At 38.2% G+C, this 12001-nt stretch overlaps 1 non-coding gene across 1 annotated transcript; it reads left to right on the top strand.

Annotated features, from left to right (window-relative positions):
• The first annotated feature begins 10749 nt into the window (after positions 1-10749).
• On the top strand, positions 10750-10854 carry LOC123935960. Its single transcript, XR_006817041.1, has one exon. It is a non-coding gene; the product is annotated as a U6 spliceosomal RNA (small nuclear RNA).
• The last annotated feature ends 1147 nt before the right edge of the window (positions 10855-12001 follow it).

Here is a 12001-nt window from a genome sequence, read left to right as displayed (position 1 = left end):
CTTCAAAACCCTCAGGTTGTTTTTCAGAGTCCATATTCTCTCATGGTTCATCTCCCTTTCAATTTCCCACAACTCCCTTCTCCTCTCCATCTCCCCCAAACTCCCTTCTCCTCTCCACCTCCCCATGTCCTCCATGTTCTTTGTTATGCTCCACAAATAAGTGAAACCATATGATACTTGACTCTCTCTGCTTGACTTATTTTGCTCAGCATAATCTCTTCCAGTCACGTCCATGTTGCTACAAAAGTTGGGTATTCATCCTTTCTGATGGAGGCATAATACTCCATCGTGTATATGGACCACATCTTCCTTATCCATTCATCCATTGAAGGGCATCTTGGTTCTTTCCATAGTTTGGCGACTGTGGCCATTGCTACTATAAACATTGGGGTACAGATGGCCCTTCTTTTCATGACATCTGTATTTTTGGGATACATCTGTATCTTTCTCCACATCCACTTCAACACATGTTGTTTGCAGTCTTGATATTTTCGGTCATTCTAACTGGTGTCAGGTGGTATCTCAATGTAGTTTTAATTTGAATCTCCCTAATGGCTAGTGATGATGAACACTTTTTCATGTGTCTGATAGCCATTTGTATGTCTTCATTGGAGAAGTGTCTGTTCATATCTTCTGCCCATTTTTTGATATGATTATCTGTTTTGTGTGTGTTGAGTTTGAGGAGGTCTTTATAGATCCTGGATATCAACCTTTTGTCTGTACTGTCATTTGCAAATATCTTCTCCCATTCCGTGGGTTGCCTTTTTGTTTTGTTGACTGTTTCCTTTGCTGTGCAGAAGCTTTTGATCTTGAAGTCCGAAAAGGTCATTTTTGCTTTTGTTTCCTTGGCCTTTGGAGACATCTCTTGAAAGAAGTTGCTGTGGCTGATATCGAAGAGGTGACTGCCTATGTTCTCCTCTAGGATTCTGATAGATTCCTGTCTCACGTTGAGGTCTCTTATCCATTTCGAGTTTATCTTTGGGTACGGTGTAAGGGAAGGGTCGAGTTTCAGTCTTCTACATATAGCAGTCCAGTTTCCCCAGCACCATTTATTGAAGAGAATGTCTTTTTTCCATTGTATATTTTTTCCTGTTTTGTTGAAGATTATTTGACCATAGAGTTGAGGGTCCATGTCTGGGCTCTCCACTCTGTTCCACTGGTCTATGTGTCTGTTTTTATGCCAGAACTGGGCTGTCTTGGTGATCGCATCTTTGTAGTAAAGCTTGAAATTTGGTAAAGTGATGCCGCCAGTTTTGTTTTTGTTTTTCAACATTTCCTTAGCAATTCGGGGTCTCTTCTGATTCCATACCAATCTTAGGATTATTTGCTCTAGCTCTTTGAAAAATATCGGTGGAATTTTGATCGGAATGGCATTAAAAGTATAGATTGCGCTAGGCAGTATAGACATTTTAACAATGTTTATTCTTCCGATCCAAGAGCATGGAACAGTCTTCCATTTTTTGTGTCTTCTTCAATTTCTTTCATGAGTGTTCTGTAGTTCCTCGAGTACAGATCCTTTACCACTTTGGTTAGGTTAATTCGCAGTTATCTTGTAGTTCTTGGTGCTATAGTAAATGGAATTGATTCTCAAATTTGCCTATCTGTATTTTCGTTGTTAGTGTATAAGAAAGCCACTGATTTCTATACATTGACTTTGTCTCCTGCCACGTTACTGAATTGCTGTATGAGTCCTAGTAGTTTGGGGGTGGAGTCTTTGGGGTTTTCCATATAAAGAATCATGTCATCTGTGAAGAGAGAGAGTTTGACTTCTTCATTGCCAATTAGGATACCATTATTTCTTTTTGTTGTCTGATTGCTGTTGCTAGGAGTTCTAATACTATGTTTAACAAGAGTGGAGAGAGTGGGCATCCTTGTCTGTTCCTGATCTCAACGGGAAGGCTGCAAGCTTTTTCCCATTGAGGATGATATTTACTGTGCGTCTTTCATAGATAGATTTGATGATGTTCAGGAATGTTCCCTCTATCCCTATACTTTGAAGCGATTTAATCAGGAACGGATGCTGGATTTTTGTCAAATGCTTTTTCTGCATCAATTGAGAGGACGATGTGGTTCTTCTCTCTTCTCTTATTGATGTGTTCTATCACATTGATTGATTTGCGAATGTTGAACCAACCTTGCAACCCAGGGATGAATCCCACCTGGTCATGGTGGATAATCTTTTGAATGTGCTGCTGGATCCTGCTTGCTAGGATCTGGTTGAGAATCTTAGCATCCATATTCATCACTGATATTGGTCTGAAATTCTCCTTTTTGGTAGTGTCTTTGCCTGCTTTGGGGATCAGCGTAATGCTGGCTTCATAAAAAGAGTCTGGAAGTTTTCCTTCTGCTTCAATTTTTTGAGACATCTTCAGGAGAATTGGTGCTATTTCTTCTTTGAAAGTTTGGTAGAATTCCCCAGGGAATCCGTCAGGTCCTGGGCTCTTGTTTTTGGGGAGGTTTTTGTTCACTGCTTCAATCTCGGTACTAGATATCAGTCTATTCAGGTTGTCAATTTCTTCCTGGTTCAATTTTGGGAGTTTGTAGTTTTCCAGGAATGTATCCATTTCATCAGGTTGCTTAGCTTATTGGCATATAACTGTTGGTAATAATATCTGATGATTGTTTCTATTTCCTTGGTGTTAGTTGTGATCTCTCCCTTTTCATTCATAATTTTATTAATTTGGGCTTCCTCTCTTTACTTCTGGATTAGTGTGGCCAATGGTTTGTCGATCTTATAGATTCTTTCAAAAAACCAGCTTCTAGTTTCATTGATATGTTCTACTGTTTCTCTGGTGTCTACCTCCTTGATCTCTGCTCTAATCTTGATCGTTTCCCTTCTTGCATGTGGAGTTGGTTTGATTTGTTGTTGATTCTCCAGTTCTTTAAGGTGTAGAGAGAGCTGGTATATTCTGGATTTTTCAGTGTTTTTGAGGGAGGTTTGGATGGTATGTATTTCTCCCTTAGAACCGCCTTTGCTGTATCCCATAGGTTTTGGACCGAAGTGTCTTCATTCTCATTGGTTTCCATGAATTGTTTAAGTTCTTCTCTGATCTCCTGCTTGATCCATGCATATTTAAGGAAGGTGGTCTTTAGCTTCCAGATGTTTGAGTTCCTTCCAAACTTTTTCTTGTGTTTGAGCTCCAGTTTCAAAGCATTGTGATCTGAGAATATGCAGGGAATAATGTCAGTCTTTTGGTATCAGTTGAGTTCTGCTTTGTGACCGAGTATGTGGTCTATTCTGGAGAAGGTTTCATGTGCACTTGAGAGGAGTGAGTATTCTGTAGTTTTAGGGTGGAATGTTCTTATATGTCTATGAGGTCCATCTGGTCCAGTGTTTCATTCAATGCTCTTAATTCTTTATTGATTTTCTGTTTCGATGATCTATATATTACTGAGAGAGGCGTATTAAGATCTCCTACTATCAATGTATTCATATCAATGTGACTCTTTATCTTGATTAATAGTTTTCTTATGTAATTGGCTGCTCCCATATTGGGGGCATAGGTATTTACAATTGTTAGATCATCTTGGTGGGTAGTCCCTGTAAGAGTGATGTAGTGTCCTTCTGTATCTCTGACTACAGTCTTTAGTTTAAAATATAATTTATCTGATATGAGAATCACTACCCTGGCCTTCTTTTGAGGCCCATTGGTATGAAAGATGCTTCTCTATCCCTTCACTTTCAGTCTGTGTGTATCCTTAGGTTCAAAATGGGTCTCTTGTAGACAACATATGGATGGGTCCTGTCGTTTTATCCAATCTGCAACCCTGTGTTGTTTTATGGGTGTGTTTAGGCCATTCACATTGAGAGTGATTTTTGATAGATAGGTTGTGATTGACATCGTGTTACCTTTGAAGTCTTTCTGTCTGTAGATTGTCTCTATTTCTGTTCAATGATATTCTTAGGATTTTTTCACCTGTATATAACCTCCCTTAATATTTCCTGCAGTGTCAGCTTGGTGGTTGCCTAGTCTTTTAAGCCTTGCCAGTCTTGGAAACTCTTTATCTCTCCATCCATTTTGAATGTCAGTCTTGCTGGGTAGAGTATTGTTGGCTGCATGTTCTTCTCATTTAGTACTCGGAATATATTTTGCCAACTCTTCCTGGCTTGCCAGGTCTCTGTGGACAGGTCTAACGTTATTCTAATGGGCTTTCGACTGTATGTAAGGAGACTCTTTGTCCTAGCTGCTTTTAAGAGGGTCTGTCTAGAAGCATTAATTCCTCATTCTAACTATCAGGTGTCATGAGGACTTTTGAGAATCTAATATCTTGGGGCAAAACGACTCTGCCTTTGTACATGAACATTGTTTCCATTCGTGAGATTGGGAAAATTTTCATAGACAACTTCTTCCACTCTATCTTCTAGACCTCTACTTTTTCCTCCCCTTCAGAGATTCCAATAATTCTGACGTTGGAATGTTTCATGGCATCATTTATTCCCCTGATTCTGTTTTCATGGCTTCTGAACTGTTTGTTCCAGGCCTCCTGCTGATCCTTTCTCTCTATCTGTTTGTCCTCCAGATCACTAATTCTATCTTCTGTCTCAGTTACCCTAGCTTTTAGAGAATTTAGATTAGATTGGAATTCATTGAGAGCATTTTGAACATCATCCCTGGTGGCTTTCAGTTCTGCCCTAACATTGTGAACATCATCCCTGGTGGCTTTCAGTCCTGCCCTAATCAATTCTGTTTGGTCATCCATGGCTTTCTCCAACCTAGCTATTGCTTGGATAATTGTTAGCCTGAATTCTTTTTCTGACATATTGTCTAAGTTGATAGCTATTAGCTCTGTTGCAGAAGGTCCATCTTCTGCATTTTTCTTTTGTTGGGTATTTCTCCTCCTAGTCATTTTGATAAGAAATGACTGAACAGATGCAGCTGGATGTATTGATTGTGGTGCAGTCAAGGTGCACCCTGGAATGCTTCTGTGCAATCAGGATTCCCCACCCAAATGAGAGAAAAAGAAAAGAAAAAGAAATAGAGAAGAGAGAGACAAAAAAAAAAAAAAAAAAGAAAAGAAAGAAAAGTAAAAAGAAGAAGAAAGAGAGAGAGAGAGGAAAAAAAGGGAAGATAAAGGAGAAGGCTCAGCCCAAATGGGCCCAAGGTAAGATTTATGAATTATACAAATAAAAACAGGCAAACAAAAAGACTGTTAAAAGTATATGACAAGAAAAAATATATATATAAAAGCAGGAAAAAAAAGGAAGAACCTCATCAGAAAGAACCCAAGTATAATATTTATATACTATCAGGACAAACACAAATACACAGAAACACTGGCAGAAGGAAAAGATGGAGAGTGGTTATAAATTCTCAGTGTGGGCGAGGAAGGTTATTTGATTCTTTCTGGAGGTATCTTGATGTTTTTGTTAAAGGACTCAACTTTCCTAAGATAAAGGGGGATTAAAAATTGGTTTACCTATAGGGGTAGCATTGATTGGGGAAAGGGGATTACCTTGAAGTTTCACTCTATATGTATATTAGAAAATAAAAATTAAAAAGAATAAACTAGACCAAACTAAATTGAAATTAAAAAAAAATAAAATTAATAGAAAAGCAAAAGGAAAACACGGGTGTATGTAATAAAAAGTTCAGGTTAGAAGGTTATTAAGGAATTTGATGTACTGGACATCTCAATGTTATGGTAAATAGGCTAAAAATTATCTCTATGTATAAATAAAAAGAACCAGAATATTGGTAAAGAGTTAAAAATAAAAGTTGTTTTAATGAAGTAGTGGTGGTTTTTCTCTTGTCATCTTTTTTTTTTTTTTCTTCCTTCCCAGTTGGTTTTCTGGGGGAGGGGCCTGCCACGTGGGTTTTCAGACAATGATGTTCTCTGAATTAGGTCCTCCAGTCCCCCTCAAGGGGTTGGGCTATGAGGAAACCGTTTTTTTCAGGCTTTTGTTCTCTGGAGGTTTTTATGTTCGTTCATCTGTTTTCTCTCATCTTGACAGCTTTTGATGGTTTTTGGAGGTTTAGAGGAGAGCAAATGGCACCCAGACATCCATCCTACAGAGAAGCCTCAGAAAGCTCTGCAGAGCTTCTGGCATAGTAGGTTCTGAGTCACGATCCCTGGGGATGCAGGATCTCCTCCTTGTACCCAAAACCATGGCAGTGGCGGCTGTCTGGGCAGCTCCAGACCTCCAGAGAGGTTCCAAGCGGTGATCACACCCTGAGATTTTCCTGCTGTCCCAGGAAGGTAATCCCTGTTTTTCAGAATGCCAGAGCTCCAGGCTAATACCTGTGTGCATATCTCCCAGGGGAGCGTGTGGGACGCACGGGTTCGGGAATGCCATCTGGCTGGGCTCCCCGCGTCTCTCGGGAACTGGACCCAACGCATTCTCAGGGGTGCTGCCGATTCAGGCATGCTGGAGGCTCAGGGACCAAGACCTGCTTTCTCCACGGCACTCTCTCTGGCTCAGCAGCAGGGGAGGCTGTCCTGGGTCTGGGGACTTAAGCCCCTGTCCCTAACTGCCCAGATTCCCACAATATCCCCCTGCAATCCTTTGCTCTTTTTTTTTTTTTTTGAGTGCTTTCAACAAGACTCCAAGCTAATGCTGGTCCCCAGACACAGGGCACTCTCGTATTGGGGTATTACTTTCCAATCGGTGGCCTCTGGTGGCTCCCTCCCCCTTTTGTTTATCTTCTTATATCAGTCCAACATTCCTACTCTGCTTTACCTGCCACTGGTGTCTTCTGCTCCTGTAGAGATCCAGACGTGTATAATTCTGATCTCAGACTGATTTAATGGGTGATTGGAGTTCTTTGGTAGGTAATCAGCTCACTTTAGGGTACAGGTTGAAAAGGCGCCTCCACTTACTTCCCCACCATTTTGACCCTCTATTTATTAGATTTTTTCTGAATTGCCTACATTCATGGCAAGAACCAAATGGGTTTCAGAACAGAAATAAACAGGATTAAAGAAATGGACCACAAAATAATTTATGCATGACCCATGTATTTTAGATAATGATAGTTTCAAAACTGGGTCAGTATAACAGTGACATCATAATTTTCTTAAGTATACAAATGCTCCACATACAGTTCTCCCATTTAACATTTCAAATGAAATGTATAATTCAAAAAGAAAACGTATAGTCATTAACCAATAATTCTGCATTTTTCTGTGTGCCCTGGGTCCCTGTCAACTACCAATCACTTTATCTCTTTCAGATTTGACCATTTTGGGTTATTCATACGAAAGAAATTATATAATATTTAATCTTCTGTGTTCTACTTCTCTTAGCATGTTTTCAAGGTTTACTCCTATTCTAAATGGATAATTCTCATTTTTACAGCTAAATAACATTATTATACACATATGCAATATTTTTTCCATTCATCACTTGGTAAACAACTGAATTGTTATGTTACTTTTTAAAAAGTTAGTCTATGCGTACAACCTAGGTTATTCTCTATATTTGTTAATTTGACACTGTGACTCTATTAAGTACTCCCCATACTAAATACTGCACTATTGAAAAGGTCAGCAAGTAGAGTAATTAAGAAATGGATTATGGGTTCTACATATTTGAAAGAGAACCATTTTAAATGTTGAACAAATGCAGATTATGGAATCCAGAATAGAAGAGACTTTAATGATACTCAAGTCTTAATTCTGTTTAATGATTGAAAAAAATAACTAGGGCCAGAGAGATGTTGCATGGCATGTAATTAGAGCAAATGTGATTTGAAAGTTAAGCTGCTTTGAAAGAATAGAAATTATCTGATGCAAATTCTGGTATATTTTGAAGTCATTCTCTGTATTTGGTAGTCATAATTGATATGCAGTCAGCTTTGTTACTCCCACTTGAAAATAGTACCCACTGGAGTACATGTTCTAGAATAATCATCTGTTTTTAAATTTAATGTTTTCATTTTAGATATTGCCAGGCTTTGCATGTTTGGGAAGGGTTTTGGTCAGCTAAGTCAGCAGACTAGCACAATACTTGATATTTTGGAAAGTCTGATTCAATATTGACAAAATTTATAATGCCATGATTTAGGTGGTGTGGCTAGTACTGTGTTTCTCTTTTAGGGAGCATATCCAGTTTTTCCCAGGTTCCAACTTCGTAAGCATAGATATATCTGTGGTAGTGGAGACATTTGTCAAGTATCCTTTCTAGTGCGAAAAGTGTTTTAAAGTGTGTTACATAGATAAAACATTTAGCATATTTTATGTACAATAAGGTATTTTTAAAAATGATTACAAGGCAGAATTTGAATAAAGTGAGAAGTTTGGAAGACGTTAGTTTTACTGTTTAGAAATCCGTATGAATTTGTTTTCTCAGTCATTTGCCAAAAACAAAAATGTATGGTATTTAAGTATATACATCCATGGATCAGTGTGGATATTCCTCAAGAAATTAAAAATAGAGCTTTCCTATGACCCTGCAATTGCACTACTGGGTATTTACCCCAAAGATACAGATGTAGTGAAAAGAAGAGCCATCTGTACCCCAATGTTTATAGCAGAAATGGCCACGGTTGCCAAACTGTGGAAAGAACCATGGTGCCCTTCAACGGACGAGTGGATAAGGAAGATGTGGTCCATATAAACGAATGGAGTATTATGACTCCATCAGAAAGGATGATAACCAACTTTTGTAGCAACATGGGCGGGACTGGAAGAGAGTATGCTGAATGAAATAAGTCAAGCAGAGAGAGTCAAGTATCATATGGTTTCACTTATTTGTGGAGCATGACAAAGAACATGGAGGACATGGGGAGATGGAGAGGAGAAGGAGTTGTGGGAAATTGGAAGGGGCGATGGACCATGAGAGACTATGGACTCTGAAAAACAACCTGAGTGTTTTGAAGGGGCAGGGAGTGGGATGTTGGTGAACCAGGTGGTGGGTAATAGGGAGGGCACGTATTGAATGTAGCACTGGGTGTGGTGCAAAAACAATGAGTACTGTTATGCTGAAAAGAAATTTTAAAAAAGTGAAAATGGAATAAATAAATAAATAAATACATCCATGTATATGTATACAAAATTGAGTTATTCCACCAGTATCTACAGACTTGTCTCAGAGATTTTTATGTTATCATCTGACACATTATAGGAAAGCTGAGTGCCACTAAAGGGTCAATATCATGTTTCTTTATATAAGATAATAACGTGTAAAGATGAAAAAGTAATTTTCTCTCATTTCTTGTCCTTTCCACAATCATTTCCCGGGTATATCACTAAAATTTTTGATCAAGGGTCCAGAGACCTTTGTCTCTAAAAGGTCATATTGAAATTATCTGTTATCTTTTACAGGGCATATGAAGGCTCTCTGTCATATCTGCTCAACTCTGCCTTTGTTAATGTGAAAACAACCACCACCATACGTTGTAAAAATCAGCATGTCGTCATTGCTCTAAGATTATACTTAGAAAAATCAGGTGGTGGGTTGGGTGTGGCCATTTATGGTTGACCTCTGATTTATGTTCTTGGAAATCTATTAAGGATTAGCTTAGTAAGTATATGGCTGGCTCTCATTATAACCTCTTCAAGGAATTTGTGCTTAAATATTTTGTTCATATTCAGTCTCCAAAAAGGGAAAATTCTACTCACCACTTCATGCCAACACATAAAAAACTGGACAGACTGAAAAACCATCACCTCTTCATAGATCCCTCAGAGAAACAAGGTCACAGACCAGTCTACCACGGAAAACATTAGAAATAGGCACATGCAGAAAATGACAACTTATTGGGGTAAATCCCATAAAAACAAACTACTTTGGAAACCAGTGCTAAGGTAGGAAAAACTGTACTACAGTTAAAAAGTTCCTGGACAATCAGTGTGGATGACACAGGGTTAGAAAACCAATAAGTAAACAGGTGAACAGATAAGGTATAACTTAGGTATAAAGGGAATACCAGATAAAGGGTCAGGTTGGGGAAAAGGATCACAAGCAATATTTGAAATAATTACGATGTAACTTGTGCACCCCCCCCCCATTAATGCCAGACACAAGACCAAAAGTCCCAAAGTGCCCTGAGCCTAATTCTAGGCCCATTATATTTAACTGCAAAAATTTAAAGATAAAAATTATTGAAGAAGCCAGAGGGCAGAATTAACGATAGAGGAGTAATATAAGAATTACATTCATCTTCTCAGCAACCATGCAAGAATAAAGAAGTCCCACCAAACTAGAATTTTGTGCCATGTGAAATTCTTCAAAAGTAAAGGGGAAATATTTTCTTAAAAATTGAAAGTAGTTCTCAGTAGATCTACCTTGGATGATTTTTTAAAAAAGAAGTTTTTTTTTAATATGAAAAATGATATATGTCTGAAACAGTTACACACAAAGTAAGAGTATTAGAAGATAATATGAAGTGGATAAGTGAGGGTAAAATAACTCATTTTTCAAAACTGTATAACAGATAACAGTTTGGCCAAAATAATAATAGTGATAGTATATATGATTATGTAAGCTAGTGTATAAGTTAAATGAAGGAGAATACTGGTACTAGAGATGAGAGGGAGGAATTGGGAAATTTTTCATAAAGAATTTGTAAGACCTGTGAAGTGAATACATTATTTGAAAGTAGAGTCATATGAATTGTCAATGTATATTGCAGACTCTAATGCAAACCCCAAAAGAAAGTACAAAATAGAACAATATACAACATGTATGCAAATATACATAAAACCACTATTTTTATATCCCATATGTAATATATAGAGAAATACAGTATATGTTAAAATGCAATATACTAAGGAAGGGAAGAAATGAGTCATTTAAGAAACAAAATGGTGATTGCTTTGGCAGCACACACACTAAAATTAGAAAATACAGAGAAGATTAGCATACCCCTACACAAGGATGACACCAAAATTTATGAAGAGCTCCATAGTTTTAAATGACAACAATAAATACCTACCCATAGTTACTTTGAATGTGAATGGACAAACTGCTCCAATCAAAAGACATATGGTGACAGTGAGATACAAAAGTAAGACTCTAAAATATGCTGCCCAGAAGAGACTTATTTTAGACTTAAGGACGCCTGTCGCGGCCGGCGTGACAACACGAACAGGAACAAGAGGGTAAGAGGATGGTGAGAGAGAGACAAAGAAACAAAGAGATGGGGGCAGGAGGAGCACTGAGGAGGATGTCCAACAGTGCTGAGTTTATTAGAGGCATTATGGCCATATATATATAGTAGTTCTACAATAAGAGAAGCAATGCATCTGTGTCTAGCTAAACAACCACAGGTTCCCGTAATCAGTTCCCCTAATCAATCTCGTAAATGACTACACACAGACTTCATGACGCCAAAAGGCTGGAGCTAAAACATTGTTTCAATATTGATTCAAGAAGTAACAACAAACCCGAGAGTAATTTACAAGCTTGTACTGGGACGTCAAGGACCAGTTAAGGATTTATAACCCCGTCTGAATTGTGTTTAAAGCTAACTACATGTGGGAAGTCATGTAGGTGAGCGCACAACACATAGCACAGACCCTTTCTCAGTGCTACTCAGTTATTTCATCCTAAGCCTTTTGTTAGGCTATTTGGACTTTAAAGGAGATGCAAGTCAGGGCCTGGTGTGGTCCTCATCCCAAGCCTTATTGCGGCCTCCCACAGATGCCTGAAGATTGCAAGCGACAGGGTAGATAAACATTTGTGCAAAGAACATCAAAACATAGCTGGAGCAACAATACTTGCATTGGACAAAGCACACTTTAAAACAAAAACTCTAAACAGGGACAAAAAAGGACACTAAGTAATAATAAAGGAGAGAGTTCAACAAGAATTTATAGAACAATTGTAAATATTTATGCACTCAACATGGGAGCACCCCCAAGACAAAAGCAGTTAATAACAAACATAAAGGAACTAACCCTTTATAGTACAATAGTAGTAGGGGAATTCAACACCTGACTTATCTAGGTGGACACATTACCCAAACAGAAAATCAACAAGGGGACAATGACATTGAATGATACATTGGACCAAATGAACTTAAGAGGTATACTGTGAATATTCCATCCTGAAAAGGCA

Source organism: Meles meles, chromosome Y (genome assembly GCF_922984935.1).
Source record: "Meles meles chromosome Y, mMelMel3.1 paternal haplotype, whole genome shotgun sequence".
Taxonomy (NCBI): domain Eukaryota; kingdom Metazoa; phylum Chordata; class Mammalia; order Carnivora; family Mustelidae; genus Meles; species Meles meles.
The sequence above is the reverse complement of the archived record's forward strand: the minus strand, read 5'-3'. Positions and strand labels throughout refer to the sequence as shown.